This window comes from Ranitomeya variabilis, chromosome 1 (genome assembly GCF_051348905.1).
Source record: "Ranitomeya variabilis isolate aRanVar5 chromosome 1, aRanVar5.hap1, whole genome shotgun sequence".
NCBI lineage: Eukaryota > Metazoa > Chordata > Amphibia > Anura > Dendrobatidae > Ranitomeya > Ranitomeya variabilis.
In genome coordinates this window covers 125772852-125794604 of record NC_135232.1, presented here as the reverse complement: position 1 = coordinate 125794604, position 21753 = coordinate 125772852, and positions in this window count along the sequence as shown.

The following is a 21753-nucleotide window of genomic DNA, read 5'->3' as shown; positions in this document are numbered from 1 at the left end:
TGGGTATTACGGGCCCATAATCCGTCATAGGGCTGTTAGGAGTTCAGTTATACGACCTCTCACTTTCAGCTCCTCAGCCCAACTGCCAGTCCTTTTCTCAGACCAGAATAGATCAAGGGGAGTCTCTGGAGCTCCCCCTTCTGGCCAGAGATGGTAGTGCAGTCTTGCTATTTTAATATTTGTATTTGGTGTCAATAACTATTTTTGTGGCAAATACCCCTAGGGGCGCCACATTCCCCCTTAGTTAAGAACAGTACTCCGGGACTGTGGGACGATAACATTTTGAAATAACAATTGATATGTACAGAGTCTTAAAAATGAAAAGTTACAAAAACCACTCAAAGAAACAATAAAAATGGAATTCTGTAAAAAGTCACTTCAAATAGCGTCCATTAATACAGTTTTATCCTTGAAGGTACTAGGAAGCAAAGTTCACAAAGCAGTCTTTCCGGAGCTTTGATTTAGTGTTTCTGGGCTGAAAAAGTTCAAGAATATGCAAGAAGTTCATACAGGTAAGTCTCTGTAGGTACTGGGCTTAAACGTTACAGAACGATAACAATGACTATAGTCTTATAGTTGGTAATCCGCATACCTGGCGGGTAATTGACCCTGGGTACTACGCTGGGATCTACGTAATAGCGGTGTCTCTTTATGTGGTGTACTACTGTCTACTGCGGATATAGTATCTGCCCTCTCTGCTATAGATAATTCCACCACTATGGGGTTGGCAAGTCCACCGTGAATGGGATCACTCTGATCAGGAATCTGTTCTTCCTGACCTGGAACCTCTTGTAGTACGGGGTCAGCCTCTTCCTGTCTTGGGACTTCTAATATTGGGTTCGGTGTTGGATAAAAGGCCACCATGGGAACCACTACTGCACCATGGTATGTTAGTAGGGTTTTGGGAAAGTCTCCTATACAGGTGTGATACATTTCCTCCTCTTTTTCCTTTACTGGTTGAACCTGTATAGGTTGAATAACTTCTGATTCTGGCTGGACAACTTCTGGCTCTTTCAACGTTTCCGGACATAATTTAAGATTGTCTCTTGACACTAGTACAGATGTTAAACCTCCGTTTTTGCTAATGAGACACATTTTAGGATTATCCATTCTTGTTGGCAAAACTGTGTAGGGTACGGCTTCCCATTGATTATCCAGTTTATTGGTTCGACGATTCCTCTTGAGTACTTGGTCACCCGGTCTTAATGGAGTTGCTAGAGCATTCTGGTTGAAAGTTCGCTCTTGTCTTTCTCTGGTTTGCTGGAGGCTTCTTTCCACACTCTCTTGCACTTGGTGATACTGCTTTTGCCGTACGACATCCCAATTGGAGTCTTGAACTTCTGCGTCTGGTTTCAGAATTCCCATTTCTAGATCGATTGGCAATTGGCCGGGTCTTGCACGCATAAAATAAGCTGGGGTGCAGTTGGTAGAACTCACCGGGACATGATTATACAGATCCACTAAGTCAGGCAATTTCTCTGGCCATTGATTCCTTTCCGTTTCAGGTAAAGTCTTTAGTAGGTCTATCACAATATGGTTCATCTTCTCACATAAGCCGTTTGTTTGCGGATGATAGGCCGTCATCCGGATCTTTTTGCAACCATACATATCACAGAATTCTCTGAAGATCTCTGATTCAAAGGCTGTACCCTGGTCAGGGAGAACCTGTTCCGGATATCCATGGGGTCTACTAAAGTACGTTTGGAACGCTTTGGCTGCTGTTTTTGCAGTTAGATCTTTTACAGGTACTACTACCAAGAAGCGTGAATAATGGTCCACGATGGTCAAGGCATAGATGTAACCGGACCGGCTCGGTGTCAACTTCACATGGTCCATGGCTACCAGTTCAAGTGGTTGTTTGGTGATTATGGGCTGCAGTGGGGCTCTTTGGCTCTTTTGATCGTTCCTTCTGAGGTTGCACGGGCCACAGTTTCTACACCACTGTTCGATTGATTTTCTCATCCCGACCCAATAAATTCTTTCTCTCAGAAGTACTTCTAGCTTTTTCCAACCAAAGTGACCAGCACCATTGTGGTAAGCCTCGAGGACCATCTTCACATCTTGTTTAGGCACGATAATCTGCCAAACCAATTCATGTGTTTTCGGATTGGTGTATCTTCTACAGAGTTTCCCTTGATACAGGAACATTTTGCCTCTCTCTTTCCAGAGTTGATGTGTCTCTTCTGGGGCATCCTCATCGGGATATGCACTTTGCTCAGTCAATAGTTACTTCACTAGCTTCACAGTCGAATTGCTATCTTGGGTGTCAGCCCATCTATGGTGTGCTAACGGATTAAAATTCACTTCTTGTTGTTTCTGATAGGTATTTGACTGATGATGTTTTGCCTTGGGCTGATGAAAGGCTGGTAGTTCAATTTCTTCAAGCTCCCCTGTTTTTTCTTCTACATCTCTCAAGTGTGGCATCCGGGATAGGGCATCGGCATTGCCATTCTTGCGACCTGCTCGATACTTGATCACGAAGTTGTAATTAGATAACCGGGCTATCTGTTATGATCCCAGTGGCTGGGGATCACAGGAAATACTAGCTAAGTAACTAAACAAAGACACGAGCTCTAGGGAGGTGGTAACTGGACTGACCGCAAAACCTGATCCTATCCAAACACACTAAAGGTAGCCGGTGAACGTGCCTAAAATCCTGGATGTCTCGACTCAGCCTGAGAAACTGACTACCCCTAAAGAGAAAGCAAGACCTCACTTGCCTCAAGAGAAATAACCCCAAAGATATAGGATGCCCCCAACAAATAATAACGGTGACGTAAGGAGAAAAGACACACGTAGGAATGAAAACAGATTCAGCAAATGAGGCCCGCTAATACTAGATAGCAGAAGACAGATAGCGAATTGTGCGGTCAGTAAAAAACCCTACCAAAATATCCATGCTGAGAAATCAAGAACCCCCACACCAACTAACGTTAGGTGTGGGGGGAGAAACTCAGCCCCCCAGAGCTACCAGCAAGCTGGGAAATCACATATTAGCAAGCTGGACAAGAAACATATAGAACACTGATGATCAAAAAATTAACAAAAAGGAAACTTAGCTTCTCTTGAAGAGACTGGGAGCAAGGTAGTCAGAAGGAATCAGAATGGCACTGAATACATTGACAGCAGGCATAGACTGAGAGTCCAAGTGAGCTTAAATAGAAAACCAGCCCACAGATAACGAGACAGCTGATGCCAGTCACAAACCTGCAGAAAGACAGCACTCACACAGTACCACTTGTGACCACAAGAGGGAGCCCAGAAATAGAGTTCACAACAGTACCCCCCCCCTTGAGGAGGGGTCACCGAACCCTCATCAAGACCCCCAGGGCGATCAGGATGAGCCGCATGGAAGGCACGAACCAAATCGGCCGCATGGACATCAGAGGCGACAACCCGGGAATTATCCTCCTGACCATAGCCCTTCCACTTAACTAAATACTGAAGCCTCCATCTGGAAATACGAGAATCCAAGATCTTCTCCACCACGTACTCCAATTCGCCCTCAACCAGCACCGGAGCAGGAGGCTCAACAGAAGGAACCACAGGCACCACATACCTCCGCAACAAAGACCTATGGAACACATTATGAATGGCAAACGATGCTGGGAGGTCACCAGGACAAGACACCGGGTTAAGTATTTCCAAAATCTTATAAGGACCGATGAAGCGAGGCTTGAATTTAGGAGAGGAAACCTTCATAGGAACATACCGAGAAGACAGCCATACCAAATCCCCAACACGAAGTCGGGGACCAACACCGCGACGGCGGTTGGCAAAGCGCTGAGCCTTCTCCTGTGACAACTTCAAATTGTCCACCACATGGTTCCAAATCTGCTGCAACCTATCCAACACAGAATTCACCCCCGGACAGTCAGAAGGCTCAACCTGACCTGAGGAAAAACGAGGATGAAAACCAGAATTGCAGAAAAAAGGCGAAACCAAAGTAGCAGAACTAGCCCGATTATTAAGGGCAAACTCGGCCAATGGCAAAAAAGTCACCCAATCATCCTGATCAGCAGAAACAAAACATCTTAAATAAGTTTCCAACGTCTGATTAGTTCGCTCGGTTTGGCCATTCGTCTGAGGATGGAAGGCCGACGAAAAAGACAAATCAATGCCCATCTTAGCACAAAAAATCTGCCAAAATCTGGACACAAACTGGGATCCTCTGTCAGACACAATATTTTCAGGGATGCCGTGCAAGCGAACCACATTCTGAAAAAATAAAGGAACCAAATCGGAGGATTAAGGCAACTTAGGCAAGGGCACCAAATGGACCATTTTGGAAAAACGATCACACACCACCCAGATGACAGACATTCTCTGAGATACTGGAAGATCTGAAATAAAATCCATGGAAATGTGCGTCCAAGGCCTCTTTGGGACAGGAAAAGGCAAAAGCAAACCGCTGGCACGAGAACAGCAAGGCTTAGCCCGAGCACAAATCCCACAGGACTGCACAAAGGAACGCACATCCCACGACAAGGAAGGCCACCAGAAGGACCTAGCCACCAAATCTCTGGTACCAAAAATCCCAGGATGACCTGCCAACACCGAAGAATGAACCTCGGAATTAACTCTGCTGGTCCATCTATCTGGGACAAACAGTCTCTCTGGTGGGCAACGGTCAGGTCTATCAGCCTGAAATTTCTGCAGCACTCGTTGCAAATCTGGGGAAATGGCAGACAAAATCACTCCCTCTTTGAGTATACCAGCCGGCTCTGAAACTCCCGGAGAGTCAGGCACAAAACTCCTAGAAAGGGCATCAGCCTTCACGTTCTTCGAACCAGGCAGGTACGAGACCACGAAATCGAAACAGGAGAAAAACAACGACCAACGAGCCTGTCTAGGATTCAGGCGCTTGGCAGACTTGAGATAAATCAGATTTTTGTGATCAGTCAAGACCACTACACGATGCCTAGCTCCCTCGAGCCAATGTCGCCACTCCTCAAATGCCCACTTCATAGCCAACAACTCCCGATTACCAACATCATAATTCCGCTCGGCAGGCAAAAACTTTCTTGAAAAGAAGGCACAAGGCTTCATCACAGAGCCATCAGAGCTTCTCTGCGACAAAACAGCCCCTGCTCCAATCTCAGAAGCATCCACCTCGACCTGGAAAGGAAGAGAGACATCAGGCTGACATAAGACTGGAGCTGAAGAAAACCAGGCTTCCACTGCCGCAGGAGACCAATTAGTCACATCAGAACCTTTCTTGGTCAAATCCGTCAAGGGCTTAACCACGCCAGAAAAATTAGCGATGAAGCGACGGTAAAAATTAGCAAAACCCAAGAACTTCTGAAGACTCTTAACAGATGTAGGCTGAGTCCAGTCATGAATAGCCTGGACCTTGACTGGGTCCATCTCAATAGTAGAAGGAGAAAAAATAAAACCCAAAAAGGAAATCTGATCAATCTGAATGGCCAAAGCCATTGAATCACTCAGACTTGCAGGCGTGGGGAACCCCACCATAACATTCTTAATGGCTTCAGAAAGACCCTCTCTGAAATTTGCAGCCAGGGCACATTCATTCCACTGAGTAAGCACTGACCATTTCCGAAATTTTTGACAGTACACCTCAGCTTCATCCTGACCTTGAGAGATAGCCAGCAAAGCCTTTTCTGCCTGGTTCTCAAGATTAGGTTCCTCATAAAGCAGTCCAAGCGCCCGAAAAAACGCATCCACATTCAGCAATGCAGGATCTCCTGGCGCCAGAGAGAAAGCCCAATCTTGAGGGTCGCCGCGTAACAAGGAGATAACAATTTTAACTTGCTGAGCGGAATCACCAGAGAAATGAGGTCTCAAAGATAGAAACAATTTACAATTATTCCTAAAATTCAGAAACTTAGATCTATCTCCAGAAAACAACTCAGGAATAGGTATCTTTGGCTCAGACATAGGGCTATGAACAACAATATCCTGAATATTTTGCACCTTTGCAGCAAGATGATCCACACTAGAAGTCAGACTCTGAATATCCATGTCTGCAGCTGAGCTCAAAACCACCCATAGATTAAGGGGATGAGAGAAGCTAGACAGACTGCAGCAAAGGAGGAAAAAAAAAAAAAAAATTGTACTCAGGACTTCTTTTATCCCACTTCATGCGATGCATTAAACACTTTTTTGGCCTGCTGTACTGTTATGATCCCAGTGGCTGGGGATCACAGGAAATACTAGCTAAGTAACTAAACAAAGCCACGAGCTCTAGGGAGGTGGTAACTGGACTGACCGCAAAACCTGATCCTATCCAAACACACTAAAGGTAGCCGGTGAACGTGCCTAAAATCCTGGACGTCTCGACGCAGCCTGAGAAACTGACTACCCCTAAAGAGAAAGCAAGACCTCACTTGCCTCAAGAGAAATAACCCCAAAGATATAGGAAGCCCCCAACAAATAATAACGGTGAGGTAAGGAGAAAAGACACACGTAGGAATGAAAACAGATTCAGCAAATGAGGCCCGCTAATACTAGATAGCAGAAGACAGATAGCGAATTGTGCGGTCAGTAAAAAACCCTACCAAAATATCCACGCTGAGAAATCAAGAACCCCCACACCAACTAACGGTGTGGGGGGAGAAACTCAGCCCCCCAGAGCTACCAGCAAGCTGGGAAATCACATATTAGCAAGCTGGACAAGAAACATATAGAACACTGATGATCAAAAAATGAACAAAACGGAAACTTAGCTTCTCTTGAAGAGACTGGGAGCAAAATAGTCAGAAGGAATCAGAATAGCACTGAATACATTGACAGCAGGCATAGACTGAGAGTCCAAGTGAGCTTAAATAGAAAACCAGCCCACAGATAATGAGACAGCTGATGCTAGTCACAAACCTGCAGAAAGACAGCACTCACACAGTACCACTTGTGACCATAAGAGGGAGCCCAGAAATAGAGTTCACAACAGCTATCCATCGCTGTTCTAACGCACCTAATTTAGCCGTGTCTAGGTGGGTCAATGGATTGTTGTCAGTATAGACAATAAATTCTGCACCAGTCAAATAGTGTTTGAAACGTTCAGTCACAGCCCAAACTACTGCCAGTAGCTCCAATTTGAAGGAACTATAATTTTCTGAATTTCTTTCAGTAGGCCGGAGTTTTCTACTTGCAAAGGCGATGACTTTCTCCCGACCTTCTTGCTTTTGTGACAGCACCGCTCCCAATCCCACATTGCTGGCATCGGTGTAGAGGATGAAAGGTTGATGGTAATCCGGGTACGCCAGAACTTCTTCTCCGGTTAGTGCTTTCTTTAGTTGTTCAAAGGAGTCTTCTCTTTCGTCGTTCCACTGAAAAGGAGGGTTTCGGTTTGAAGGTTTCTTCGTCTGCCCTATCAAAGCTTCTTGCAAGGGCACTGCCAATTTGGTAAATCCTTTTATAAATCTACGATAGTAACCCACTAATCCCAAGAATTGCCTCACTTCTTTTGCGTTGGTAGGTCTTTGCCAATCCCTTATGGCAGTTATTTTCTCGGGATCCGGTGCTACTCCCTCCGAACTCACGATGTGCCCTAAGTATTGTACCTTTGGCTTGAGAAGGTGACATTTGGATGGTTTGATTTTCATACCATACTTGGATAAGGCTTCGAACACCTCTGCCAGGTCTGTTAAGTGCTGTTCGTATGTCTTTGAGTAGACGATCACATCATCTAGGTACAGGAGGACGGTCTCGAAGTTCTTGTGTCCGAGGCAACATTCCATCAGTCGCTGGAAAGTACCGGATGCATTGCAGAGTCCGAACGGCATGCGATTAAATTCGCTTAGACCCATTGGTGTGGTGAATGCCGTTTTTTCTTTATCTCTCTCAGCCACAGGGACTTGCCAATACCCGCTTGTTAAGTCTAAGGTGGAAAAATAATTAGCAGATTTCAAAGCAGTCAAGGACTCTTCTATCCTAGGCAAGGGATAGGCGTCTGTCATGATCTCAATGGCAAGAGAACATAGCATAAGCATATATAGGAACTAGCTCTTGGAAGATGGGAACTGAGCTGACCATGAACTAAACCTAACGCACAACTAGCAGTGGCCGGGTAGCATGCCTACGTTGATTCTAGATGCCCAGCCCAGCCGGAGGACTAAATAAAGCTAGCAGAGGAAAATATTAGTCCTAGCTCACCTCTAGAGAAATACCCCGAAAGGAGACAGAGGCCCCCCACATGTATTGGCGGTGAGTTGAGATGAAATAACAAACGTAGTATGAAAATAGGTTTAGCAAATTTGAGGTCCACTTACTACATAGCAGAAGACAGAAAGGACACTTTCATGGTCAGCTGAAAACCCTATCAAAAAACACCATCCAGAAATTACTTTAAAACTCTGGCATTAACTCATAACACCAGAGTGGCAATTCCCGTTCACAAGAGCTTTCCAGACACAGTAACGAAACTACAGCTGTGAACTGGAACAAAATGCAAAAACAAACATGGACAAGAGTCCAACTTATCTAGTAGTTGTCTAGGAGCAGGAACAAGCACAGAGAGGCTTCTGATAACATTGTTGACCGGCAAGCAACTAACAGAGCAGCAAGGTTATATAGCGACTCCCACATCTTGATGGGAACAGGTGAACAGAGAAGATGAAGACACCAGTTCAATTCCACCAGTAGCCACCGGGGGAGCCCAGAATCCAAATTCACAACAGTACCCCCCCCTCAAGGAGGGGGCACCGAACCCTCACCAGAACCACCAGGGCGATCAGGATGGGCCCTATGAAAGGCACGAACCAGATCGGAGGCATGAACATCAGATGCATTCACCCAAGAATTATCCTCCTGGCCGTATCCCTTCCACTTGACCAGATACTGGAGTCTCCGTCTGGAAACACGAGAGTCCAAGATTTTCTCCACAACGTACTCCAACTCACCCTCAACCAACACCGGAGCAGGAGGCTCAACGGAAGGCACAACCGGTACCTCATACCTGCGCAATAATGACCGATGAAAAACGTTATGAATAGAAAAGGATGCAGGGAGGTCCAAACGGAAGGAAACAGGGTTGAGAATCTCCAATATCTTATACGGGCCGATAAACCGAGGCTTAAACTTAGGAGAAGAGACCCTCATAGGGACAAAACGAGAAGACAACCACACCAAATCCCCAACAGAAAGCCGAGGACCAACACGACGGTGGCGGTTGGCAAAAAGCTGAGTCTTCTCCTGGGACAACCTCAAATTGTCCACCACCTGCCCCCAGATCTGATGCAATCTCTCCACCAGAGCATCCACTCCAGGACAATCCGAAGATTCCACCTGACCAGAGGAAAATCGAGGATGAAACCCCGAATTACAGAAAAACGGGGACACCAAAGTGGCAGAGCTGGCCCGATTATTGAGAGCGAACTCCGCCAATGGCAAAAAAGCAACCCAATCATCCTGGTCAGCAGACACAAAACACCTCAGATATGTCTCCAGGGTCTGATTAATCCGCTCGGTCTGGCCATTCGTCTGAGGATGGAAAGCGGACGAAAAAGATAAATCTATGCCCATCCTAGCACAGAATGCCCGCCAAAATCTAGACACGAATTGGGTCCCTCTGTCAGAAACGATATTCTCAGGAATACCATGCAAACGAACAACATTTTGAAAAAACAGAGGAACCAACTCGGAAGAAGAAGGTAACTTGGGCAGAGGAACCAAATGGACCATCTTAGAAAAACGGTCACACACCACCCAGATGACAGACATCTTCTGAGAAACAGGCAGATCTGAAATAAAATCCATCGAGATGTGCGTCCAAGGCCTCTTAGGAATAGGCAAGGGCAACAATAATCCACTAGCCCGAGAACAACAAGGCTTGGCCCGAGCACAAACGTCACAAGACTGCACAAAGCCTCGCACATCTCGTGACAGGGAAGGCCACCAGAAGGACCTTGCCACCAAATCCCTGGTACCAAAAATGCCAGGATGACCTGCCAACACAGAAGAATGAACCTCAGAGATGACTCTACTGGTCCAATCATCAGGAACAAACAGTTTATCAGGTGGGCAACGATCAGGTCTCTCCGCCTGAAACTCCTGCAAGGCCCGCCGCAGGTCTGGAGAAACGGCTGACAATACCACTCCATCCTTAAGGATACCTGTGGGCTCAGAGTTACCAGGCGAGTCAGGCTCAAAACTCCTAGAAAGGGCATCCGCCTTAACATTCTTAGAACCCGGTAGGTATGACACCACAAAATTAAACCGAGAGAAAAATAATGACCAGCGCGCCTGTCTAGGATTCAGGCGCCTGGCGGTCTCAAGATAAATCAAATTTTTGTGGTCAGTCAATACCACCACCTGATGTCTGGCCCCCTCGAGCCAATGGCGCCACTCCTCAAAAGCCCACTTCATGGCCAAAAGCTCCCGATTCCCAACATCATAATTCCGCTCAGCGGGCGAAAATCTACGGGAAAAGAAGGCACAAGGCCTCATCACGGAGCAGTCAGAACTTTTCTGCGACAACACTGCCCCAGCTCCGATCTCAGAAGCGTCGACCTCAACCTGAAAAGGTAGAGCAACATCAGGCTGACGCAACACAGGGGCAGAGGAAAAACGGCGCTTAAGCTCCCGAAAGGCCTCCACAGCATCAGGGGACCAATCAGCAACATCAGCACCCTTCTTAGTCAAATCGGTCAATGGCTTAGCAATATCCGAAAAACCAGCAATAAATCGACGATAAAAGTTAGCAAAGCCCAAAAATTTCTGAAGACTCTTAAGAGAAGAGGGCTGCGTCCAATCACAAATAGCTTGAACCTTGACAGGATCCATTTCAATGGAAGAGGGGGAAAAAAATATATCCCAAAAAGGAAATCCTCTGTACCCCAAAAACACACTTAGAACCCTTCACACACAAAGAATTAGACCGCAAAACCTGAAAAACCCTCCTGACTTGCTGGACATGAGAGTCCCAGTCATCCGAAAAAATCAGAATATCATCCAGATACACAATCATAAATTTATCCAAATAATCGCGAAAAATATCATGCATAAAGGACTGGAAAACTGACGGAGCATTAGAAAGACCAAAAGGCATCACTAAATACTCAAAGTGGCCCTCGGGCGTATTAAATGCGGTTTTCCACTCATCCCCCTGCCTGATTCGCACCAAATTATATGCCCCACGAAGGTCAATCTTAGAGAACCACTTGGCCCCCTTTATGCGAGCAAACAAATCAGTCAGCAACGGCAATGGGTATTGATATTTAACAGTGATTTTATTCAAAAGCCGATAATCAATACATGGTCTCAAAGAGCCGTCTTTTTTTGACACAAAGAAAAAACCGGCTCCTAAGGGAGATGACGATGGACGAATATGTCCCTTTTCCAAGGACTCCTTTATATATTCTCGCATAGCAGCATGTTCAGGCACAGACAGATTAAATAAACGACCCTTTGGGTATTTACTACCCGGGATTAAATCTATGGCACAATCGCACTCTCGGTGCGGAGGTAACGAACCAAGCTTGGATTCTTCAAAGACGTCACGATAGTCAGACAGGAACTCAGGAATTTCAGAGGGAATGGATGATGAAATGGAAACCACAGGTACATCCCCATGAGCCCCCTTACATCCCCAGCTCAACACAGACATAGCTCTCCAGTCGAGGACTGGGTTGTGAGATTGCAGCCAAGGCAATCCTAGCACCAAATCATCATGTAGATTATACAGCACCAGAAAGCGAATAATCTCCTGGTGATCCGGATTAATACGCATAGTTACTTGTGTCCAGTATTGTGGTTTATTATTAGCCAATGGGGTGGAGTCAATCCCCTTCAGAGGAATAGAAGTCTCCAAAGGCTCTAAATCATACCCACAGCGTTTGGCAAAGGACCAATCCATAAGACTCAAAGCGGCGCCAGAGTCGACATAGGCGTCCGTGGTAATAGATGACAAAGAGCAAATCAGGGTCACAGATAGAATAAATTTAGACGGTAAGGTGCAAATGGAAACAGATTTACCAAGCTTTTTAGTGCGCTTAGAGCATGCTGATATAACATGAGTAGAATCACCACAATAGAAACACAACCCATTTTTCCGTCTAAAATTCTGCCGCTCGCTTCGGGACAGAATTCTATCACACTGCATACTCTCTGGCGACTTCTCAGTGGACACCGCCAGATGGTGCACTGGTTTGCGCTCCCGCAAACGCCTATCGATCTGAATAGCCATTGTCATGGACTCATTCAGACCCGCAGGCACAGGGAACCCCACCATAACATCCTTAATGGCATCAGAGAGACCCTCTCTGAAAGTCGCCGCCAGGGCGCACTCATTCCACTGAGTAAGCACAGACCATTTACGGAATCTTTGGCAGTAAATTTCCGCTTCATCTTGCCCCTGAGATAGGGACATCAAAGTTTTTTCTGCCTGAAGCTCCAAATGAGGTTCGTCATAAAGCAACCCCAAGGCCAGAAAAAACGCATCCACATTGAGCAACGCAGGATCCCCTGGTGTCAATGAAAAAGCCCAGTCTTGAGGGTCGCCCCGGAGCAAGGAAATCACAATCCTGACCTGCTGTGCAGGGTCTCCGGCAGAGCGAAATTTCAGAGACAAAAATAATTTGCAATTATTTCGAAAATTCTGAAACCCGGATCTATTCCCCGAGAAAAATTCCGGCAAAGGAATTCTCGGCTCAGATACAGGTGCATGACAAACAAAATCTTGCAAATTTTGTACCTTCGTGGCGAGATTATTCAAACCTGCAGTTACACTCTGAAGATCCATTACAAACAGGTGGACACAGAGCCATTCAAGGGTTAAGAGGAGGTAAGAAGCAGCTAGACAGCAATTAAGGGCTAGGCAGCCAAACTCTGAGGGGAAAAAAAAAAAAAAATTTCCCTTCAACACTTCTTTTTCTCCTGCTTCAGCCCAAACAATTAACACTTTGCAGGCCGGTCAAACTGTCATGATCTCAATGGCAAGAGAACATAGCATAAGCATATATAGGAACTAGCTCTTGGAAGATGGGAACTGAGCTGACCATGAACTAAACCTAACGCACAACTAGCAGTGGCCGGGTAGCATGCCTACGTTGATTCTAGATGCCCAGCCCAGCCGGAGGACTAAATAAAGCTAGCAGAGGAAAATATTAGTCCTAGCTCACCTCTAGAGAAATACCCCGAAAGGAGACAGAGGCCCCCCACATGTATTGGCGGTGAGTTGAGATGAAATAACAAACGTAGTATGAAAATAGGTTTAGCAAATTTGAGGTCCACTTACTACATAGCAGAAGACAGAAAGGACACTTTCATGGTCAGCTGAAAACCCTATCAAAAAACACCATCCAGAAATTACTTTAAAACTCTGGCATTAACTCATAACACCAGAGTGGCAATTCCCGTTCACAAGAGCTTTCCAGACACAGTAACGAAACTACAGCTGTGAACTGGAACAAAATGCAAAAACAAACATGGACAAGAGTCCAACTTATCTAGTAGTTGTCTAGGAGCAGGAACAAGCACAGAGAGGCTTCTGATAACATTGTTGACCGGCAAGCAACTAACAGAGCAGCAAGGTTATATAGCGACTCCCACATCTTGATGGGAACAGGTGAACAGAGAAGATGAAGACACCAGTTCAATTCCACCAGTAGCCACCGGGGGAGCCCAGAATCCAAATTCACAACAGGCGTCTTTATGGGTGATATTATTAATCCGCCGGTAGTCTACGCACATTCTCATGGTTCCGTCCTTTTTTTTGACAATCACCAGAGGGGCCACCCAAGGGCTACAACTATCTCTTATTACCCCGGCCTGTTTTATCTCTCTCAGCATGTCCTTCGCGCATTGATAGTGAGCGGGCGGTATTGGTCTATATCTTTCTTTTATCGGGGGATGGTCACCGGTGGGGATTGTATGTTCCACCCCTTCTATCCGTCCGAAGTCCAATGGGTGTTTACTGAAGACCTGTTCATATTCCGTCACTAATCTATACACCCTTTGTCTTTGATGGGTAGGTGTTGAGTCTACACCCACGTCTAGCTGTTGGCACCAATCCTCCGATTCTCCATCTGAGCCGTTATTTTCCACCTGACAGGTCGATTCTAAGGGCTCAACGGTTGTGATGGCATTGTTGTCAACAGTATATAACTTTGCCACTGTAGCATACCTTGGCAAAGTGACCTCTTCCTCTCCACAGTTCAAAAGTCGTACCGGCACCCGTCCCCGGTGTACCTCGACCACCCCTCGTGCCGTGAGTATAGTGGGCCTGCTGTCGGTGTACGCTGGTTCTATTAAGTCTTGATAGTCTCGTCCTTTAGTACCAATGGCCGCTCTACACCATACCAGCATTTCTGTTTTTGGTTGGATTACAATAGACGTTGGATCACTCACCCTCACACTGCCGATTTCTCCACCTGCAACTTCTATCTGTTGCCTTAACATTAATACTTTTATTTCCCTCCGGAGAACTCCCTGCTGGCAGGATCGGGCAGTTTCAGCAATTTGTTGTAAGACAGAAATAACTTCGGAAAAGCAATTTTCTAACACATTCATCCCTATCAATACAGTTGGTTCACAGTTCTGCCGATCAACATCAACGACAATTATACCCTGTTTCTTCAATTCTGCTTTACCAATCTTTATGGTCATCTCCCTGAATCCTAGTTTCGGTACCAACTTACCATTACTGGCCCATATATCTAGTTCAACATCAGAGGGTCCTTTATCAATATCTACCTCAGCCCAGTACCTCTTATAAAGGATATATGGTATAGATGAAATCTGGGAACCTGTATCCAGCAAAGCGTTGAGGGGAATTCCGTCCAGCACGATAGGGATGATGGGTCGTCCTCCGATGTATCTGTCGTGCCAGGGTGTTGGGCCTTGAAAATTAATTCCTGCGAAGCGGCCCGCATTCCCAGGGGATTCCCGTTTAAATCACAATTTCGGGCAAAGTGGCCTGGCTGCTGGCAACGGCGGCAAATGGGCTGTCCATCCGGTTGGTAGCGGTCACGGGGCCGTCCTCTCCATGTCGGATATCTCTGGGACCTCATCCATGGAACATCCTCTCTACGGTTTACCAACTCCATCTTGGGTTCTCTCATCTCCTGCATGGTTTTAGCCATTGAAGCAACAACATCAGTTAAAGAGTCAAGCTTTTGCTGAAGAGTCTCATTAGTAATGGGCCCCAGGGACTTAGCACTGGCACCGGTCGTAGCTGATGTCACTGGCATTCCCCGTTGCTGAAGTGCATCTGCCATGGGTTGTGTGAGATCCTGATCCCGAGGTGCCTCTGCCAGCTGGAGACGTATAGCGCTCTCCTTTAATTGGGCGAATGTCAATTCAGGGTTCTTAAAAACAAGCATTGCTCACATGCCCCCGGTGAGAAGGGGTGTAGAGTCCCTCAATAAATTGATCTCTTAGCAGTTTATCGGCTCCTGTGTTAAAAATGGGTTCAGCCAGTGTAAGTGATTTAAGGGCTTCCTGCAGGTTTAAGGCAAAATCTCTCACGCCCTCATTAGCTTTTTGTTTGCAATTAAAGAATCATACTTTAGCTTTGCTGCTGGCAGTGGTTTCAAATGTAGCTTTTAATCCAGCAAATATGCGTTCAACAGTACCTTTTAGATCAGTTGCCCATGCCGTGACTTCTCGCTTAGCATGGCCACTTAACTGCATCATCAGGAGACTAACACGCTGAGCTTCACCCACGGGGAACATATCAAAATGAGCCAGCATCTTTTCCCTGAAACCGTCAAGGGTATTAGGTTCACCTTCATACATTGGAAGCCACGGGCCACCCGGGGTATATGGCATCAACACCGGCATGATGGGCGCCACTCCTTGCACTGCTGCGCTGCCAGGCTCTCTATCGACACTCTGTCTTTCAGCTGCATTAGCGTCGCCGGGTGCTGCGGCGTCTCTGTGCTGTGACATACTGTACCCTCTTAGTTAATCCAGACCCCTCCGGTCCCAGCTTCCGTCTAGATAATGTAGATTTGTTCCTCTGTGCAGCAGGATGACAATGACACGCCCCCTGCTGCCTCTGACTGCCGCACGCTCTGTGATGATGGATTTTGAAGTTTTTCAGTTAGACTGGGGCTTGGGTAATGACGTAGCTCGATTAACAGTTTTGTGCCTAACGGTTATGAGATGATCACATCAGGGCATGGTGGCCATTTTTACCCCATTATAACCAATGGAGAAAAGTCACTTTCAATAGTTTTCAATGGGGAACGGGATTTTCTTTAACAAAGTCAATTTCCAAGATTTTTCATCCAAATTTTCACAGTTTCAGACTCCAATTACGGCACACAATACCCGGTGCACGGGCTGGCCCAATCCTGTTCGTGATGCCAGTTGTGACGCCCGGGAGACCGAAGTACCCAGCACCAGATCAAAGAGGTCCGTCTCTTGAGGGGGATGTCACTAGTGGCTTGACCCGGTGCTGCGGCCTCAGGCGATGCACAGTGCAAGGGATATCATGAAGGAACAGACACTTACTTGATCAGCAGCAGGTCCTCTCAGCTGTGATGACCCCGATCCTGGATCGATGGCTATTGTCCAAATGAAAGACTGAGGCGCTGAAACGTTTAACCAGTTTACTTCAACAAAAAGGGATTTGCAACCAATACTGTCACCGGAGTCTGTATAAGAACTCTGAATTACTTTGACCCTGTCAGGATTTCCATCTCTTATTATGCGCAGTTTCTGTATGGCCCTGCTGCTGTATGTGAACTGGCTGCCGACCCAATCTGTCTCTTCTGTGCTCTGGTTCGACGGACAACCCGAGTCCTTTTTGTCGGCTTACCCCCTTTGGGAGTACCGCTGAACTCTGTGTCTGTTGCTGCGTCTTACCCTGGTGAAGCTGATATCACCTCACTTTCTTCCGGTTGCTGTATTATATATAACGAATATAGCCACGGATCCGGTATCCGTCTCTACACCTATTTTGGGTAGAAATTATTGCTATCCGTTTCTCACAATGTCCTTTTTCTCTATTCCTCTTTTCCTACTATGGGTATTACGGGCCTATAATCCTTCATAGGGCTGTTAGGAGTTCAGTTATACGACCTCTCACTTTCAGCTCCTCAACCCAACTGCCAGTCCTTTTCTCAGACCAGAATAGATCAAGGGGAGTCTCTGGAGCTCCCCCTTCTGGCCAGAGATGGTAATGCAGTCTTGCTATTTTAATATTTGTATTTGGTGTCAATAACTATTTTTGTGGCAAATACCCCTAGGGGCGCCACATTAGCAACTAAAAAAATATATTTTTTTACACTGCACCAAATCTGCACACAGTTGAATTTCCATGGCTCTAAATGACAAGGTGAAATATGGCATGCTGAGTCACACTAGCAACTAAAAAAATATTTGTTTTACTCTGCAACAGCTCTGCACACAGCTGAATTTCAGCAGCACTAAATGACAAGATGAAAAATGGTGTGCTGAATCACATTAGCAACTAAAATTTTTTTTACTCTGCAGCAGCTCTCTACACAGCTGAATTTTAGTGGCACTAAATGACAAGATAAAATATGCATAGAATTACATTAGCAACCATACAAAATAGTTTTTTTTACTCTGCACCCGCTCCCTACATAGCTGAATTTCAGCGGCACCAAATGAAAAGGAGAAATGTGGTGTGTTGAATCATGTTAGCAACTGAAAAAAATATTTTTTTTAAATTCTGCACCAGCTCTGCATACAGCTGAATTTCAGCAGCACTAAATGACAAGGTGAAATATGGCGTGGTGAATCAAGTTTACAATTGAAAAAAAATTTTTTACTTTGCCTACAGCTGAATTTTACCACAACTAAATTCCAAGGTGAGATATGACTTGCTGAATCATGTTAGCAACTGAAAAAAAAGAAAGATTTTTAAATGTCTACTCGTGCATAGAACACGATAGAAGCAGTGCACAACACACTTCTATGAAATGTGCCCTGCTTTCTTTTTCTCTGTACTTTACTAATGGCACAAGACAAAAAATCTGATGGAAGGTCAATTTCACATCCACACAGGACACAATCTAACTATACTATCTGACTTAGAAATAACTACTTAGCGAACTAGTTACAATCTATCAGCATCCAGGAGCAGTGTCAGGAGCAGCCTCTCTGCACTGTTATACTGATAAATTGGCTCTAAAAAAAGATGCCTGATCTATATTTAAAGTGGGACATGTGATTTCAGCAGCCAATGGTACTAGCCCTTTTGTTTAGACATTGTGGATGCTTCCTTTGCCCTCATTGGCTATCCGCAATTTGCATACATTAAGTTAGAAAGAAAAAAATTACAAGCATGCTGCTCCTTTGAGTTTTCCCCTCTCTCTCCCTTTATCAAACACGTGCCCCCTGCTTATCATACACCACCACTATCGTAGCCAAAGTCCTAGAAACATTTTAGTGGCAACACATTTATTTTCCCGCACTTTTACTGAATTTTACCTATTTTTTTTTCCGATTTTAAGAAAAATTGCTTATGTTTCCGATCATGAATTGGAATGTGCCATATTTTTGCCGAATTTATGTTTGATGATGTTTTTCTGAACATATTTGCTCATCTCTAAATTAGACTTGAGGTTTGTAAATAAAAAAAACTTGCCTGCCACCATTTCCCACATTGCTGAAGCACAATGGATTAATGCACAGGGTCATAAATATATAGACACACCACCAAGGATACTAAATGAAAAACCACTACCAGAGACATTAGGTATTTGTATACGAAGGTACTGACAACGAGTATTATTAAAATAGTTCAAACTTTATCGTAACTATATATATATATATATATATATATATATATAATCTCATAAAGGTTTAAGTATTTGTAGCAAACAGGCATACAGAGTCTGCAAACATGATTACTGGAGGTTCAACATTGTAGGAACAAAATGATGATCTAAAATTGATAAAGTGCAAAAAGTGCTAGATTTAGTACAAATTTGCAAAAATGAATTTCAATTATTATAGTGACAACAAGTATGAGTACTGTACTACAGTTAAAGTGAAGTACCAAAGAATGGAACTTGTTTAATAAGAGTGCTGCACTAACCCATATCACATTGCGGTCAACAGAAGAGAGAACAAGAAAAAACTCTGCATGTCTAAATATAAAGTGCAAGTGCGTGCTTATTATCAGAGTATATATGAGTTCAGTCTTCTATATCACCAATGAGGTTACCCAGTAAGGATAAGATCTAATAGAAAAAAGTGATTCCAAATTAGGACTTGCTGTAGAGAAGCAATATGCCAGAACTACCACCCTGATGACATTGTATCCCCTCACCGTTTTCAAAAGGGGCAAAGCACAAAGGAGCAGGGTAACATAATTTTGCATTACCATAGATTATCATACTTCGTATAAGGGGGCACAGTATATGGGGCATCACAGCTCAGCGACTGCCAGTGGAACACAGTTTGCATAGAAGAGTCATCTTCCATCTTCCAGAGTTACTGGGTAAGTCTTTCTCACACCTGTGAGCAGGTTGCGAGATGCAGTGACGTATGTTGTGAAATTGGATTTTGGGCTCCCCCGGTGGCCACTGGTGGAATTGAACTGGTGTGCATCATCCCCTCTGTTCACCTGTTTCCATCAGGATGTGGGAGTCGCTATTTAGCCTTGCTCCTCTGTCACTTCCATGCCGGTCAACATTGTAATCAGAAGCCTTTCTGTGCATGTTCCTGCTGCTAGACAACTTCCAGCTAAGTTGGACTTTAGTCCTCGTTTGTTTTTGCATTTTGTTCCAGTTCACAGCTGTAGTTTCGTTTCTGTGTCTGGAAAGCTCTTGTGATCTGAAATTGCCACTCTGATGTTATGAGTTAATACTAGAGTCTTAAAGTAATTTCAGGATGGTTTTTTGATAGGGTTTTCAGCTGACCATGAAAGTGCCCTTTCTGTCTTCCTGCTATCTAGTAAGCGGACCTCAATTTTGCTAAACCTATTTTCATACTACGTTTGTCATTTCATCTAAAATCACCGCCAATATATGTGGGGGCCTCTGTCTGCCTTTCGGGGAAATTTCTCTAGAGGTGAGCCAGGACTATATTTTCCTCTGCCAGGATTAGTTAGTCCTCCGGCCGGCGCTGGGCGTCTAGGGATAAAACGCAGGCAACGCTACCCGGCTACTGTTAGTTGTGCGGCAGGTTTAGTTCATGGTCAGTTTAGTTTCCATCCTTCCAAGAGCTAGTTCTTATGTTTGCTGGGCTATGTTCTCTTGCCATTGAGAACCATAACAGTTTGACCGGCCCCAACGGGTTAAATTAATTGACAGAGAAAGGAGAGAAAAGAGAAGTCTGCTGAAGATTTTTTTTTTTTTTTTTTTTTTTCCCCTTCAGTTCTGAGTGTGCTTGTAATTGAATCTCTTGCAAGTCTGCCTATATTGCAGCCTTTCTCTCTCTCTCTCTCCTTCTAATCCTGGAATGGCTCTGTGTTCACCTGTTTAAAATGGATATTCAGAGTTTAGCTGCAGGTTTGAATAATCTCACCACGAAAGTTCAAAATTTACAAGATTTTGTTGTTCAGGTTCCTATATCTGAACCTAGAATTCCTTTGCCTGAATTTTTCTCGGGAAATAGATCTTGCTTTCAAAATTTCAAAAATAATTGCAAGTTGTTTTTGTCCCTGAAATCTCGCTCTGCTGGAGATCCTGCTCAGCAGGTCAGGATTGTGATTTCCTTGCTCCGGGGCGACCCTCAGGATTGGGCTTTTGCATTAGCTCCAGGGGATCCTGCGTTGCTCAATGTGGATGCGTTTTTTCTGGCCTTGGGGTTGCTTTATGAGGAACCTCAGTTAGAGCTTCAGGCGGAAAAGGCCTTGATGTCCCTATCTCAGGGGCAAGACGAAGCTGAAATATACTGCCAGAAATTCCGTAAATGGGCTGTGCTTACTCAGTGGAATGAGTGCGCCCTGGCGGCGAATTTCAGAGAGGGTCTCTGTGATGCCATTAAGGATGTTATGGTGGGGTTCCCTGTGCCTGCGGGTCTGAATGAGTCCATGACAATGGCTATCCAGATCGATAGGCGTCTGCGGGAGCTCAAACCTGTGCACCATTTGGCGGTGTCTACTGAGAAGACGCCAGAGAATATGCAATGTGATAGAATTCTGTCCAGAAGTGAACGGCAGAATTTTAGACGAAAAAATGGGTTGTGCTTCTATTGCGGTGATTCAACTCATGTTATATCAGCATGCTCTAAGCGTACTAAGAAGCTTGATAAGTCTGTTTCAATTGGCACTTTACAGTCTAAGTTTATTCTATCTGTGACCCTGATTTGTTCTTTATCATCTATTACCGCGGATGCCTATGTCGACTCTGGCGCCGCTTTGAGTCTTATGGATTGGTCCTTTGCCAAACGCTGTGGGTATGATTTGGAGCCTCTTGAAACTCCTATACCCCTGAAGGGGATTGACTCCACCCCATTGGCTAGCAATAAACCACAATACTGGACACAAGTAACTATGCGGATTAATCCGGATCACCAGGAGATTATTCGCTTTCTTGTGCTGTATAACCTACATGATGTGCTGGTGCTTGGATTGCCATGGCTGCAATCTCATAACCCAGTCCTTGACTGGAAAGCTATGTCTGTGCTAAGCTGGGGATGTAAGGGGACACATGGGGACGTACCTGTGGTTTCCATTTCATCATCTATTCCCTCTGAGATTCCTGAATTCTTGACTGAATATCGTGACGTTTTTGAAGAACCTAAGCTTGGTTCATTACCTCCGCACCGGGAGTGCGATTGTGCCATAGATTTGATTCCGGGTAGTAAATACCCTAAGGGTCGTTTATTTAATCTGTCTGTGCCTGAACATGCTGCTATGCGAGAATATAT